This window comes from Muscardinus avellanarius, assembly GCF_963383645.1.
Source record: "Muscardinus avellanarius genome assembly, chromosome: X".
NCBI classification, from domain to species: domain Eukaryota; kingdom Metazoa; phylum Chordata; class Mammalia; order Rodentia; family Gliridae; genus Muscardinus; species Muscardinus avellanarius.
Window position 1 is genome coordinate 41,761,088 of NC_137792.1, and position 12,513 is coordinate 41,773,600.

Here is a 12,513-nt window from a genome sequence, read left to right on the forward strand (position 1 = left end):
TCAGAGCCACAGAGGAGAAACGCCCGCCTCACACCCGAGGACAAGGCAGCAGCGCCTTACTGCCGGCGGCAGCGGCGAGTTCACCGGACAGCTACGGCCACAGACCAATGCACTCAACAGCCCACCAGGCTCCAGAGAGGAGCGGCGGACAGTGAGCCAAGGTGAGCCGCAGCCGGGTGGGATTCGGCAGATTTTTCGGCGCAGGGAGCATCTAAAGCTCTTAGTGGCTGGGCTCAGCACACGCTGCAGGGACTCAGAGTGGAGCTCAAAACCAGAGAAGAAATACGCCAGCATAACGGCTGAGGGTGTGGCAGCGGCGCCATATTGCCACCGGCGGCAGCAGCAGCGAATTCACCGAGTCCACTACAGCTCCATCTGTGTACTCAACAACAGTTAGTCAAATTGCGGGCCCCAGAGGAGAAATTGCAGTACTGACTCCCAGGGACTTGACCCAGTGGGGGAGTGGCACTGGCAGAGATATCACACCATAGGAGAACGCCCAACCTCGCACCCCCCATAGTCTAAAGCAGCCTCTATTGACTCCCTGGGTCGGAGACTCTGCGATACAACCCAGTAAAGGAGTAGTGGGGTCTGAGATACCACAGACTCGAGATCCAGAGCACCTTAAGTGAAGTCGTAGTGACCCAAGGGAAGAACCCAGAGAAGGCACAAACTTCCCAAATCATGGGAAAGAGGAATAACAATGGAGCAATGAATGCCCACAACCCCACAACATCAGAACCCGATAAAACTGAAAATCAGAGATTTCTAGAAGATCAAATCAGGAAAATAACTGTAGAAATAATAGAGGTGTTTCAAAAAGAATTCAGAGCCAAAAATAGATAAAGGATGCAATTAATGAAGTAAAGGCCTCAATTCAAAGCACAAACAACTGATTAGACCACATGGAGAATAGAATCTCGCTCTTAGAAGATGATCAATCAAAAAATGAATGCATAGTTTCTAATCTAGAAAAAAATATCTGACAGCAGGAATCTGATATTGAAGAAATATGGGCCCATTTTAAGAGAGCTAACCTAAGAATAATTGGAATAGAGGAGGGAAAAGAAGGTGAAACCAAAGGGATCAACAATCTCTTCAAGGAAGTATTGGAGAAAATTTTCCAAACATAGAGCAAGAGGTCGATACACAGGTCCAGGAAACTTATAGAACTCCCTTTAGACAGGATTGGAGAAGAGGATCCCCACACCACATAATTGTCAAAATGACCAATGTAGAAGCCAAGCAGAGAATCTTAAAGGCAACAAAAACAAAGGGCCAAGTGACATTCAGAGGCAAACCAATTAGAATCACTCCAGACTTCCCAAACCAAGTCATGAGAGCCAGAAGGGCTTGGAGTAACATATTCCAAACTCTGAAAGAAAACAACTTCCAGCCAAAAATTTTCTACCCAGCAAAACTTTCTATCAAATTAGATGGGGAACTAAGAAGCTTTCACGACAAACAGAAACTGAAGGAATTTATGTCTTTAAATCCAGCACTAGAGAAAATACTCAAAGAGATTAACTACAAAGAAGAAATAGGTAACACACACCAGAACCAGAGAAAAAAGATTTTCCATCCAACAGACAACTAAGATTAGTTATCTGTGGAGATTCATTATTTATGTTAGTCTTTTACCTATCTCTAAATTGTATTGTTTGCTTTTATTGTTAATTTTTAGGATTTCTAGTTGGACTATTAACATGCCTTCAGATATAGCATTTGAAAATATTTTATCCCATTCTATCAGTAACTTTTAACTCTGTTTACATTGTCATTGAATATACAATATTTTTTATTTTTAGGGAGTTTGTATACTCTTCTGTTGCTTGTGCCATTGAAATTATATCCAAGAAATCACTGCCAATTTCAATGTTGTGAGGTTTTATGACCCAGATTTTCTTCTAAAAGTTTATAGTCTTCAGATTTATATTTAGGTCTTTTATCTATTTTGAGTTAATATTTGTATATGGGATTAGGTAAGGGTCCAATTTTATTCTTTTTCATGTAATTATAATTTTTCAACAATATTTAGTTAAAAGATTATTATTTCCTCCACCAAATGTTCGTGGAAGCCTTGTCAAAAATAACTTGACAATATATGGAAGAATTTAGCTCTAGGCTTTTATTTAACTTAAATGGTTTATATATCTGCCTTTAAAACAGTACTACACTGTTTCAATTATTGTAGCTTTATAAGGTTTGAAATCAGAAAATATACATCTTCTAGCTTTGTTCTTTTTCGAGATCGTTTTGGGTATCTAGAGTCCATATTCCATATTAGGATAGATTTTTTCTGAAAAATAAATATATAAATATATGAAAGTTTCACCTAAAAAAAGAAAAAATATTCTCTGGTAAAAAAGAAAGCAAAAAGAAATATTGAAGTGTTATCTTTAAGTTATCAAAAGCTTTTTATCAGACAAATGAAGCTGTTATGTGAGATTATCATTTTTAATTTTGGATAAATTGCTATAATACTAGATGTCAACCACAAAGCCAAGCATGGGAAGGAGGGATGGGGAGGGAATGGGGTTGGGATCTGGTGGGGGCTGACTGGGCAATGTGTGTATGTATGTCTACAAAAGTTTTTGTATCCCACTATGGTGTATGAATACAGTGCACCGATAAAAAATTTAAAAATATAATAAATATTTCTTATTTTGAAACAAGTTCTTACCAAGTTCCCCGGCTGGCTTCAAAATTGCAATTCTCCTGCCTCATCCTTTGGATTCACTGGGATTACAGGTTATCATGAGCACCATTATCCCCTATCCCCTTGTGTTTATGTGTGTGTGTGTGTGTGTGTGTGTGTGTGTGTATGTGTGGTACTGGGGATTTAACTGAGGGGGATTCTACCTCTGAGCTACACCCTCAGTCCTAAACTATTTTTATTTATTTATTTTTTTGCGGTGCTGGGGGTGGAACCCAGGGGCATTCTACCTCTGAGCTACACCTCTAGCCCTATTTATTTATTTATTTATTTATTTATTTATTTATTTATTTTGCGGGTCTGGGGATGCAACCCAGGGACATTGACCTCCGAGCCCCACCCCCTGCCCTATTTTTTTAATGATTTTTATTTTGGTGGGTTTTTTTTTTTTTTTTTTTGTGGGCCTGGGGATGGAACCCGGAGGCATTCAACATCTGAACTACACAGCCCCTGCCCTATTTTTTTTTTTTATTCTTTATTTTGAAACTGGTTCTCACTGAGTTGCAGAGGGTCTCACTAAGTAGCTGAGGCTGTCTACAAACCGCGTTCCTCTGGTTTCAGCCTCCCAAATGCTGGGATTATAAGCATGTGCCACCATGCCTGGATTATTCTTTTTATTTTGAAACAGGGTCTCACTGAGTTGCAGAGGTCCTCACTAATTAGCTGAGGCTGTCTGCGAACTGCGATCCGCTGGTCTCAGCCTCCTGAATGCTGGGATTACAAGTGTGCGCCACCATGCCTGGCTTATTTGTTTGTTTGTTTGTTTTCGTGGTACTGGAGTTCCTGGAAGCCCTTCTACCTTCGGGCTACACTCACAGACCTATTTTATACTTTTTATATTTAGAAACAGGGTCTCTTTTTTATTTTTATTTATTTTATTTTTATTTTTTTATTTTTTATTTTTGGTGGTACTGGGGTTCCTGGAAGCCCTTCTACCTCCGGGCTACACTCACAGACCTATTTTATATTTTCTTTTATTTGGAAACAGGGTCTCTTAAGCCAGCGTGGCTGGCTTCGAACCTGTGCGATCCTCCTGGAAACAGGGTCTCTTAAGCCAGCAAGGCTGGCTTCAATGATCCTCCTGTCTCCGCCTCCCAAGTGCAGGGATTACAAGCGTGCGCCACCACGCCTGGTGGTGAACCTGTGATCCTCCTGTTTCAGCCTCCCAAGTATTAGGATTACAAACATGTACTACCATGTTGGGCTTATTTTTAATTTTGAAACAGGTTTTTAGCCAGGCGTGGTGGTACATGTTTGTAATCCCAGTACTTGGGAGGCTGAGACAGAAGGATTGCAGGTTTGTGGTCAGCCTCAGCTACTTAGTGAGGACTTCTTCAATTTAATGAGACCCTGTTTCAAAATAAAGAATAAAATATAGGGGTGGGGGTGTAGCTTAGAGGTAGAATGCCCCTGGGTTCCACCCGTAGTACTGAAAAACAAACAAACAAACAAACAAACAAACCCAGGATCTTGCTAAATTGCAGAGGCTGGCTGTGAACCTGTGATCCCCCTGTTTCCTCTCAAGTACTGGGATTACAGGTGTGTGCCACCACACCTGGTTAGCAAAATTATTATTATTATTATTATTTTTTGGTGGTACTGGGGATGGAACCCAGGGGCATTCTACCTCCGAGCTCTATTCCCAGCCCTATTTTCTATTCTTTATTTTGAAACAGAGTCTCACTAGCTTGCAAAAGGCCTCACTATGTAGTAGCTGAGGCTTTCCTCAAACTGTGATCCTCCTGTTTCAGCCTCCCAAGTGCTGGGATGACAAGCATGCACCACTATGCCCAGCATCACCATCATCATATAATAATAATAATAATAATAATAATAATAATTATTATTATTATTATTATTTATTTTGGAACAGTCTCATTGAGTCACAAAGAGCCTCATTAAGAAGCTGAGGCTGTCCTTGAACCATGATCCTCCTGTCTCATCCTCCCAAAGGCTGGAATTACAAGCTTGTGCCACCACTCCTGGCTGTTCATTCCTTTTTATTGCTGAGTTCTATGCCACTATACAAGTATACCAGTTTGTTGATCTATTTGCCTACTAATGGACATTCAAGATTGTTTCCAGTTTGGGGCCATTAACAAATATTATGGGCTGTGTTTGGTTGCCCACACTTGTAATCTCAGAATTTGGGAGGGTTTGACAGGAGGGTCATAAATTTGAGGAAAGCCTCAACAGGAAAGGAAAGTCTCAACCTTGTGCAACTTAATGAGACCCCATTTCAAAATAAAACATAAGATAGAGCTGGGCATGGTGGCACACCCTAGTAATCCCTGTACTTGGGTGGATGAAACTGGAGTTTCACAGGTTCAAGGACAGCCTCAGCCAGTAGTGATACTCTTGTCAACCTAGTGAGGCTCTGTTTCAAAATAAAAGAATAAAAAATAGGGCTGGGTGTAGCTACTAGGTTGAAAGCTCCTGAGTTCAGTCCTCAGCACTATACACCAAAAAAAATTATGGACTGAATTGTATGCTAAATTCACTTTTTTTTTTTGCCATACTGGGGATTGAGCCCAGGGGCTCATTATACCTCCAAACTACACTCCCAGGCCTATTTTTAATTCTTTATTTTGAAACAGTGTCTCAGTAAGTTGCAGAAGGCCTCACTAAGTAGCTGAGGCTTTCTGCAAACCACTATCCTCCAGTCTCAGCCTCCCAAGTACTGGAATTACAAGCGTGTGCCACCATGCCCAACTCAATTCACTTTTGTTTCATGTCTGTGCTACTAGGGATGGAATCCAGGGGCATTCTATTTCTGAGTTCTACCCTCAGCCCTATTTTATTTTTCATTTTGAAATAGGGCCTCACTAAGTTGTGGAGGGACTCATTAAGTAGTTGAGACTGTGAACCACAATCCTCCTGTCTCAGCCTCCCAAGGACTGGGTATATAGGTGTCCACCATCATGCCTGGTGTAAATTTAATTTAATTATTATTATTGTACCAGTATTGGGAATGGCCTAGGAAGATTTGAGAAAGCTATGATTATTAATTTATTTCAAAAATTGGGTGAGGGGCAAATCTGTGCAAGGACTTGGTTTCTGCCTAAAAGCAGGTAACTAGGCCTTGCTCTATCTAAAGACAGATCTACATGATAATCTAGGGAGGGTAGAACAAGGTTTGACCTTCGTCCTTCATGAAAGGAGACACCTCGCCACACCTTGCTGGGGGAGGTACCTTACAGGGACGTCCACTATGTCAGAATTACGCAAACAAGATGGAGGTCGTGGGTATAAAAGGTCCAGTCCACGTGATCCCTTTGGTGTATTCATTCGAGTCACCCCTCCATGCCACTCTGGCATGCGGCTGTATTTCTATCCTCTGTATTTCTATCTTTTACTCTTTTTCTGTTTTTCTGTTTTTTTTTTTTTGTTTTTGTTTCTTTGGGGAGTTTTCGGGAAATTATTCCCAGGGGTCTAACAAAGATCCCTGGGCACAGTTTCCCAAACCATAACATTTTTGGCACCTACGCAGGGCTGACTTTGTTTTGGGTCATCCCACTATGTCACTCTGTGGCCTAGTGCTTTGCTCTAAGCTCTAACTTTACCTCTAAGAGCGCCAATCCGTAACAATTATTTATTTATTTATTTTGGTGGTACTGGGGGTGGAACCCAGAGGCTTTCTACCTCCGGGCTATACTCCCAGACCTATTTTGTACTTTATTTGGAAACAGGGTCTCAGTTGCTGAGAGCCTCACTAAGTAGCTGAGGCTGGCTTAGAATCTGTGTGATCCTCCTGTCTCAGCCTCCCAAGTGCGGCGATTACAAGCATGCGCCACCACGCCTGGCTGTAAATTCATATTTTATTTTATTTATTTTATTTTTTTGGTGGTACTGGGGTTCCTGGAAGCCCTTCTACCTCTGGGCTACACTCCCAGACCTATTTTTTTTATATTTTTCTATTTGGAAACAGGGTCTCTTAAACCAGCAGGCTGGCTTTGAACCTGCGCGATCCTCCTGTCTCCGCCTCACAAGCGCAGGGATTACAAGCGTGCGCCACCACGCCCGGCTTGTAAATTCATATTTTAAAGGTCTAAACTCCAATGTTACTATATGTAGAGACAGGGTCTTAAGGAGGTAAAATTAAATGAGGTCATAAGGATGGGGTTCTAATTGGATAGCACTATGGCCTTATAAGAAGAGACAGAGAAAAGGGGGTTCTGTTTCTCTCTCTCTCTTTCATCTCTTTCACTCTCTCCACTCAGTGAGAAGACACAGCCAGAAGGCAGCCATCTGCATACCAAGAAGAAAACCTTCACAAGGAGCCGAATTGGCCAGCACTATGATCTTGGACTTTCCAGTCTCCCAAACTGTGAGAAATTGCTGTTACTTCAGACACACAGTCTATAGCATTTGGTTATGGGCAAAAATATAGATGACTGTATACATGTCTTTGAATAGATATATGCTTTCTTTGAGGAAAGTGTTCAGAAGTGGAATGGCTAGGTCATTATGTATGTTTAATCTAAGACACTGATACATTCTTTTCTTTTTTTTTTTTTTGAGGTACTGGGGATGGAACCCAGGGGCACTGTACCTCCGAGCTATACCCCCAACCCTATTTTTTAGTCTTTTAATTTATTTTAATTTATTTTTATTTTTTGGTGGTATTGGGGTTCCTGGAAGCCCTTCTACCTCCGGGCTACACTCCCAGACCTATTTTATATTTTTGAAACAGGATCTCTTACGCCAGCGCGGCTGGCTTCGAACTTGCACAATCCTCCTGTCTCCGCCTCCCAAGCACGAGGATTACAAGTGTGCGTCACCATGCCCGACTCTTTTTATTTTTAAAAAATTTCAAATTATTTATTTATCTTGTGGAACTGGGGATGGAACCCAGGGGGGTTCTACCTCTGAGCTAAACCCCCAGCCCTATTTTTTCTTTCTTTCTTTCTTTCCTTCTTTCTTTCTTTCTTTCTTTCTTTCTTTCTTTCTTTCTTTCTTTCTTTCTTTCTTTCTTTCTTTCTTTCTTCTTGGTGGCACTGGGGTTCCTGGAAACCCTTCTACCTCCGTGCTACACTCCCAGACCTATTTTATACTTTTTATTTGGAAACAGGGTCTCTTAAGCCAGCGCAATCCTCCTGTCTCCACCTCCCAAGCACGAGGATTACAGCGTGCACCACCACACCTGGCTTAATTCTTTATTTTGAAACAGGGTCTCACTGAGTTGCAAAGAACCTCACTAAGTAGCTGAGGCTGTCCTTGAACTGAGATCCTCCTGTCTCAGCCTCCCAAATTCTGGGATTACAAGCTTCCGCCACCATGCATGGCTAGTCTTTTTATTTCTTATTTATTTATTTATTTAGTGATACTGTTGTTCCTGGAAGGCCTTCTACCTCCGGGCTACGCTCCCAGACCTATTTTTTTATAATTTTATTTGGAAACAGGGTCTCTTTTTGTGTGTGTGTGGTACTGGTGTTCCTGGAAGCCCTTCTACCTCCGGGCTACACTCCCAGACCTATTTTTACATTTTTATTTGGAAACAGGGTCTCCTAAGCCAGTGCGCGTGGCTGGCTTCGAATCTGTGCGATCCTCCTGTCTCTGGCTCCCAAGTGCGGGGATTACAAGCTTGTGCCACTACACCTGGCTTAGTCTTTTTATTTTTTATTTTATTTATTTATTTATTTATTTATTTATTTGCGGGTCTGGGGATGGAACCCAGGGGCATATGACCTCTGAGCTACACCCCCTGCCCTATTTTTTATTCTTTATTTTGAAACTGGGTATCACTGAGTTGCAGAGGGCCTCACTAAGTAGCTGAGGCTGTCTGCGAACCGTGATCCTCCAGGTCTCAGCCTCCCAAATGCTGGGATTACAAGTGTGCGCCACCATGCCTGGCTCTTTTTGTTTTTTGAAACAGGGTCACATTGAGTTGCGCAAGGCCTCCCTAAGTAGCTGAGGTTACCTGCAAACCACAATCCTTCGGTTATACAAGTGAGCCAGGTGTGGTGGTACACCCCTGTAATTCCAGTACTTGAGAGGCTGAGACAGGAAGATCACAGATTTGCAGAAAGACTCAGCAACTTAGTGAGGCCCTCTGCAACTCTGTGAGACCATATTTCAAAATAAAGAATAAAAAATAGGGCTGGGAAACCGGTTGTGGTGGTGTAAATTTGTAATCCCAGCATTTGGGAGACTGAGATAGGAGGATCAGACAGGAGGCTAGCAGTTTGTGGTCAGCCTCAGCTACTTAATGAGGCCCTTTGCAATGCATTGAGACACTGTTTAAAAATAAAGAATAAGGCCAGGCGTGGTGGCACACGCTTCTAATCCCCGCGCTTAGGAGGTGGAGACAGGAGGATCGCACAGGTTCAAAGCCAGCCTCGCTGGCTTAAGAGACCCTGTTTCCAAATAAAAAAATATAATATAAAAATAGGTCTGGGAGTGTAGCCTGGAGGTAGACGGGCTTCCAGGAACCTCAGTACCACCAAAAAATAAAAACAAAATAAATAAATAAAAATAAATAATAAAAAATATCACTGTGTGTGTAGCTGGGAGATAGAATGCCCCTGGATTCCATCCTCATAACTGTAAAAAAAAATAGTAGCTGTTTCTTATTTGGAAACAGCTACTTAGTGAGGCCCTCTGCAACTCAGTGATACCCAGTTTCAAAATAAAGAATAAAAAATAGGGCAGGGGGTGTAGCTCAGAGGTCATATGCCCCTGGGTTCCATCCCCAGACCCGCAAAAAAATAAATAAATAAATAAATAAATAAAATAAAAAATAAAAAGACTAAGCCAGGTGTAGTGGCACAAGCTTGTATAATGCCCCTGGGTTCAATCACTAGTATGAAAAAAATAATAATACAGCTGGGGTAGCTTGGAGGTAGAACATCCCTGGGTTCAATCTCTAGTAATACACACACACACACACACTTTTTTGGTACTAGGGATTGAACCCAGAGGCCTTTTACTTTCAAGTTATACCCCCAGCCAGGGGCTTTTCTACCTCCAGGTTTAGACTCCCAGACCTATTTTATATTTTATTTGGAAACAGGGTCTCACTAAGTTGCTGAAAGCCTCACTAAGTAGCTGAGACTGGCTTCGAACATGTGCGATCCTCCTGTCTCAGCCTCCCAAACACAGGGATTACAAGCATGTGCCACCACGCCTGGCTTACCACCAGCCTGGCGGTATGCGCCGGTTTACTCCCAGCCTGACTTTTTTTCTTATTTGGAAACAGGTTCTTACTAGGTTGCTGACATCCTCGCTAAGTTGCTGAAGTTAGCTTCCAACCTGCAATCCTCCTGTCTCATCTTCTGGAGTACTGGGATTACAAGAGTGTACCACCATGCCTGGCTTATTTTTAAAATTTTAAGCCAGGTATGGTGACACATGCCTGTAATTCCAGTTCTTGGATGGCTGAGACAGGAGGATTTCCAGTTTGAGGACAGCCTCAGCAAGTAGTGAAACTCTCATTAACCTAGTGACACCCTGTTTCAAAATAAAAATAAAAATAGGGATGGAGGTGTAGATCGGAGATAGAATGCCCTTGGGTTCAATCCCCAGTACCACAAAATATAAATAAAAATAATTTTTAACAGGATCTTGCTAAATTGCTGAAGCTGTCCTCAAATCTATACTTCTCCTGCCTTGGCTTCCCACATATTGGGATTACAGACACAAGCAGTATATTTCAGTTCCATTTCCTCTGTATCTCTTGCAACAGTTGGTGTGATAGGACCCTATTCTTAGAAGACCCAAAAATACTTCACCGGAAGTCTTCTAGAGCTGATAAATAATTTCAGCCAAGTAGCAGTATACAAAATCAGCATACAAAAAATCAATAGCTTTTTAGCCACACATGGTGATGTATGCTTGTAATTCCAGCGCTTGGGAAGCTGAGACAGGAGGATCGCACAGGTTCAAAGCCAGCCTCGGCTACATAGTGAGGCTCTCAGTAATTTAGTGAGACCCTGTTTCCAAATAAAGTATAAAAAATAGATCTAGGAGTATAGCCCGGAGTTAGGAAAAAGCCCCTGGGTTCTACCCCCCAAAAAATCAGTAGCTTTTCTATATGCCAATAATGAATCCACTAAATATGAATCAAGAAAACAATTCCATTCATAATAGCCTCAAAAATTAAAAGTATAGACAGTCATGGTAGCATATACCTGTAATCCCAGTACCTGGGGGGCTGAGAGAATTGCAAGTTTGAGGACAGCTTGGACATGTCTCAAGGCTCTATCTCAAAATAAAACAAATGAAAAGGAGCTGGGCATGGTGACACATGCTTTGTAATCCCAGTACTTGGGAGGCTGAGACAGGAGGATCACAGAGGTTTAAAGCCAGCCTTAGCTACTTAGTGAGGTTCTCAGCAATTTAGTGAGACTCTGTTTCCAAATAAAATATAAAAAAGATTGGGAATATAGCCCAGAGGTAGAAGGCCCCTGGGTTCCATCCTCAGTACCCCCACACAACACATGTAAATAAATTTTAAAAAAGGATTGGGGTGTAAGTCAGTGGTAAGTACCCCTCGATTCAATCCCCAAACACACACCTGCCTTAGAAATAAATCTGACCAAGGAGGTAAGAGACCACTATAATGAAAATTATAGTAAACTGAAGAAAAAAAATTGAAAAAAGACTTTAGAAGATAGAAAGACCTTTTATGTTCTTGGTCAGGCAGAATAATATTGTCAGAGTGGCCATATTAAGCCAAATATGGTGGCACACTCCTGTAATGCCAGTACTTGGGAGGCTGAGACAGGAAGATCACAGATTTGAAGCTAGCCTCAGCAAGTTAGTGAGGCCCTCAGTAATTGAGAGTGACCCTGTTAACAAATAAAAAATAAAATAGGTCTGGGGGTGTAGCTCAGAGGTAGAATATCTCTAGATTAAATCCCCAGCACCACAAAAATGACCATATTACCAAAAGCAATATAGAGATTAAGTGCGATCCCTATCAAAATACAAATGATCTTCTTCATAGAATTAGAAAAAAATCCTCAAATTCATATGGAAGAACAAAAGACCCCAAATAGCCAAAGAAATTCTGAGCAATAAGACTGATGCTGGAGACAACACATCTGATTTCAAATTATACTACAGAGCTATATTAATAAAAGCAGCATGATATTTGCACAAAAACTAACATACCAATGAAATAGAAGGTACAGAGACAAATCCAGTTACAGCCAGCTGGTCCCTGATAGTGGTGCCAAAAACTTACCTTGGAGGAAAGACAGCCTTTTCAACAAATGGTGTGGGAAAGGGTTATCCATATTTAGAAGACTGAAGCTTAAACCAGCCGTGGTGGCGCACACTTGCAATCCTAGTACCCTAGGAGGCTGAGACAGGAGGATCACAGGTTTGCTGACAGCTGTGCCAGTACTGGGAAATTGCTTTGGCATTAATTTCCAAAATGTAAAAATTAGTCAGAGCCTGGGTGTTGTGCAAGCAGGAAGGGACAGCTGCTGTTACAATGCAGAGTTCTCTCTCTTTGCCCTTTTTTCTAATGATTAACCTATAGTAAAAGCTTTAGAGGCAATTGAAGCCTTTAGCCCTAAAAATATATAGAGGCAATCAATGCCTCTGTTTACCTCCTCTCCTCTGTGAACTGGCCTGAGAAACTCTGTATGCTGCTTTGAAGCACCCTCAGTTGATGAGCAACCAATACTGCCCAATAAAGGCAAAGGCCAGGTAGATTCTTGACCCCTGCACTTAGAGACACCACCTGCCTAAGGAATAAGTTCCTAGCCCATTGCCTTGGTAACACTGATAAGACGATACCAATACAAAACCTATTTAAAGGCTGGAGTCCTGTAAAGGGTTCCATTTTC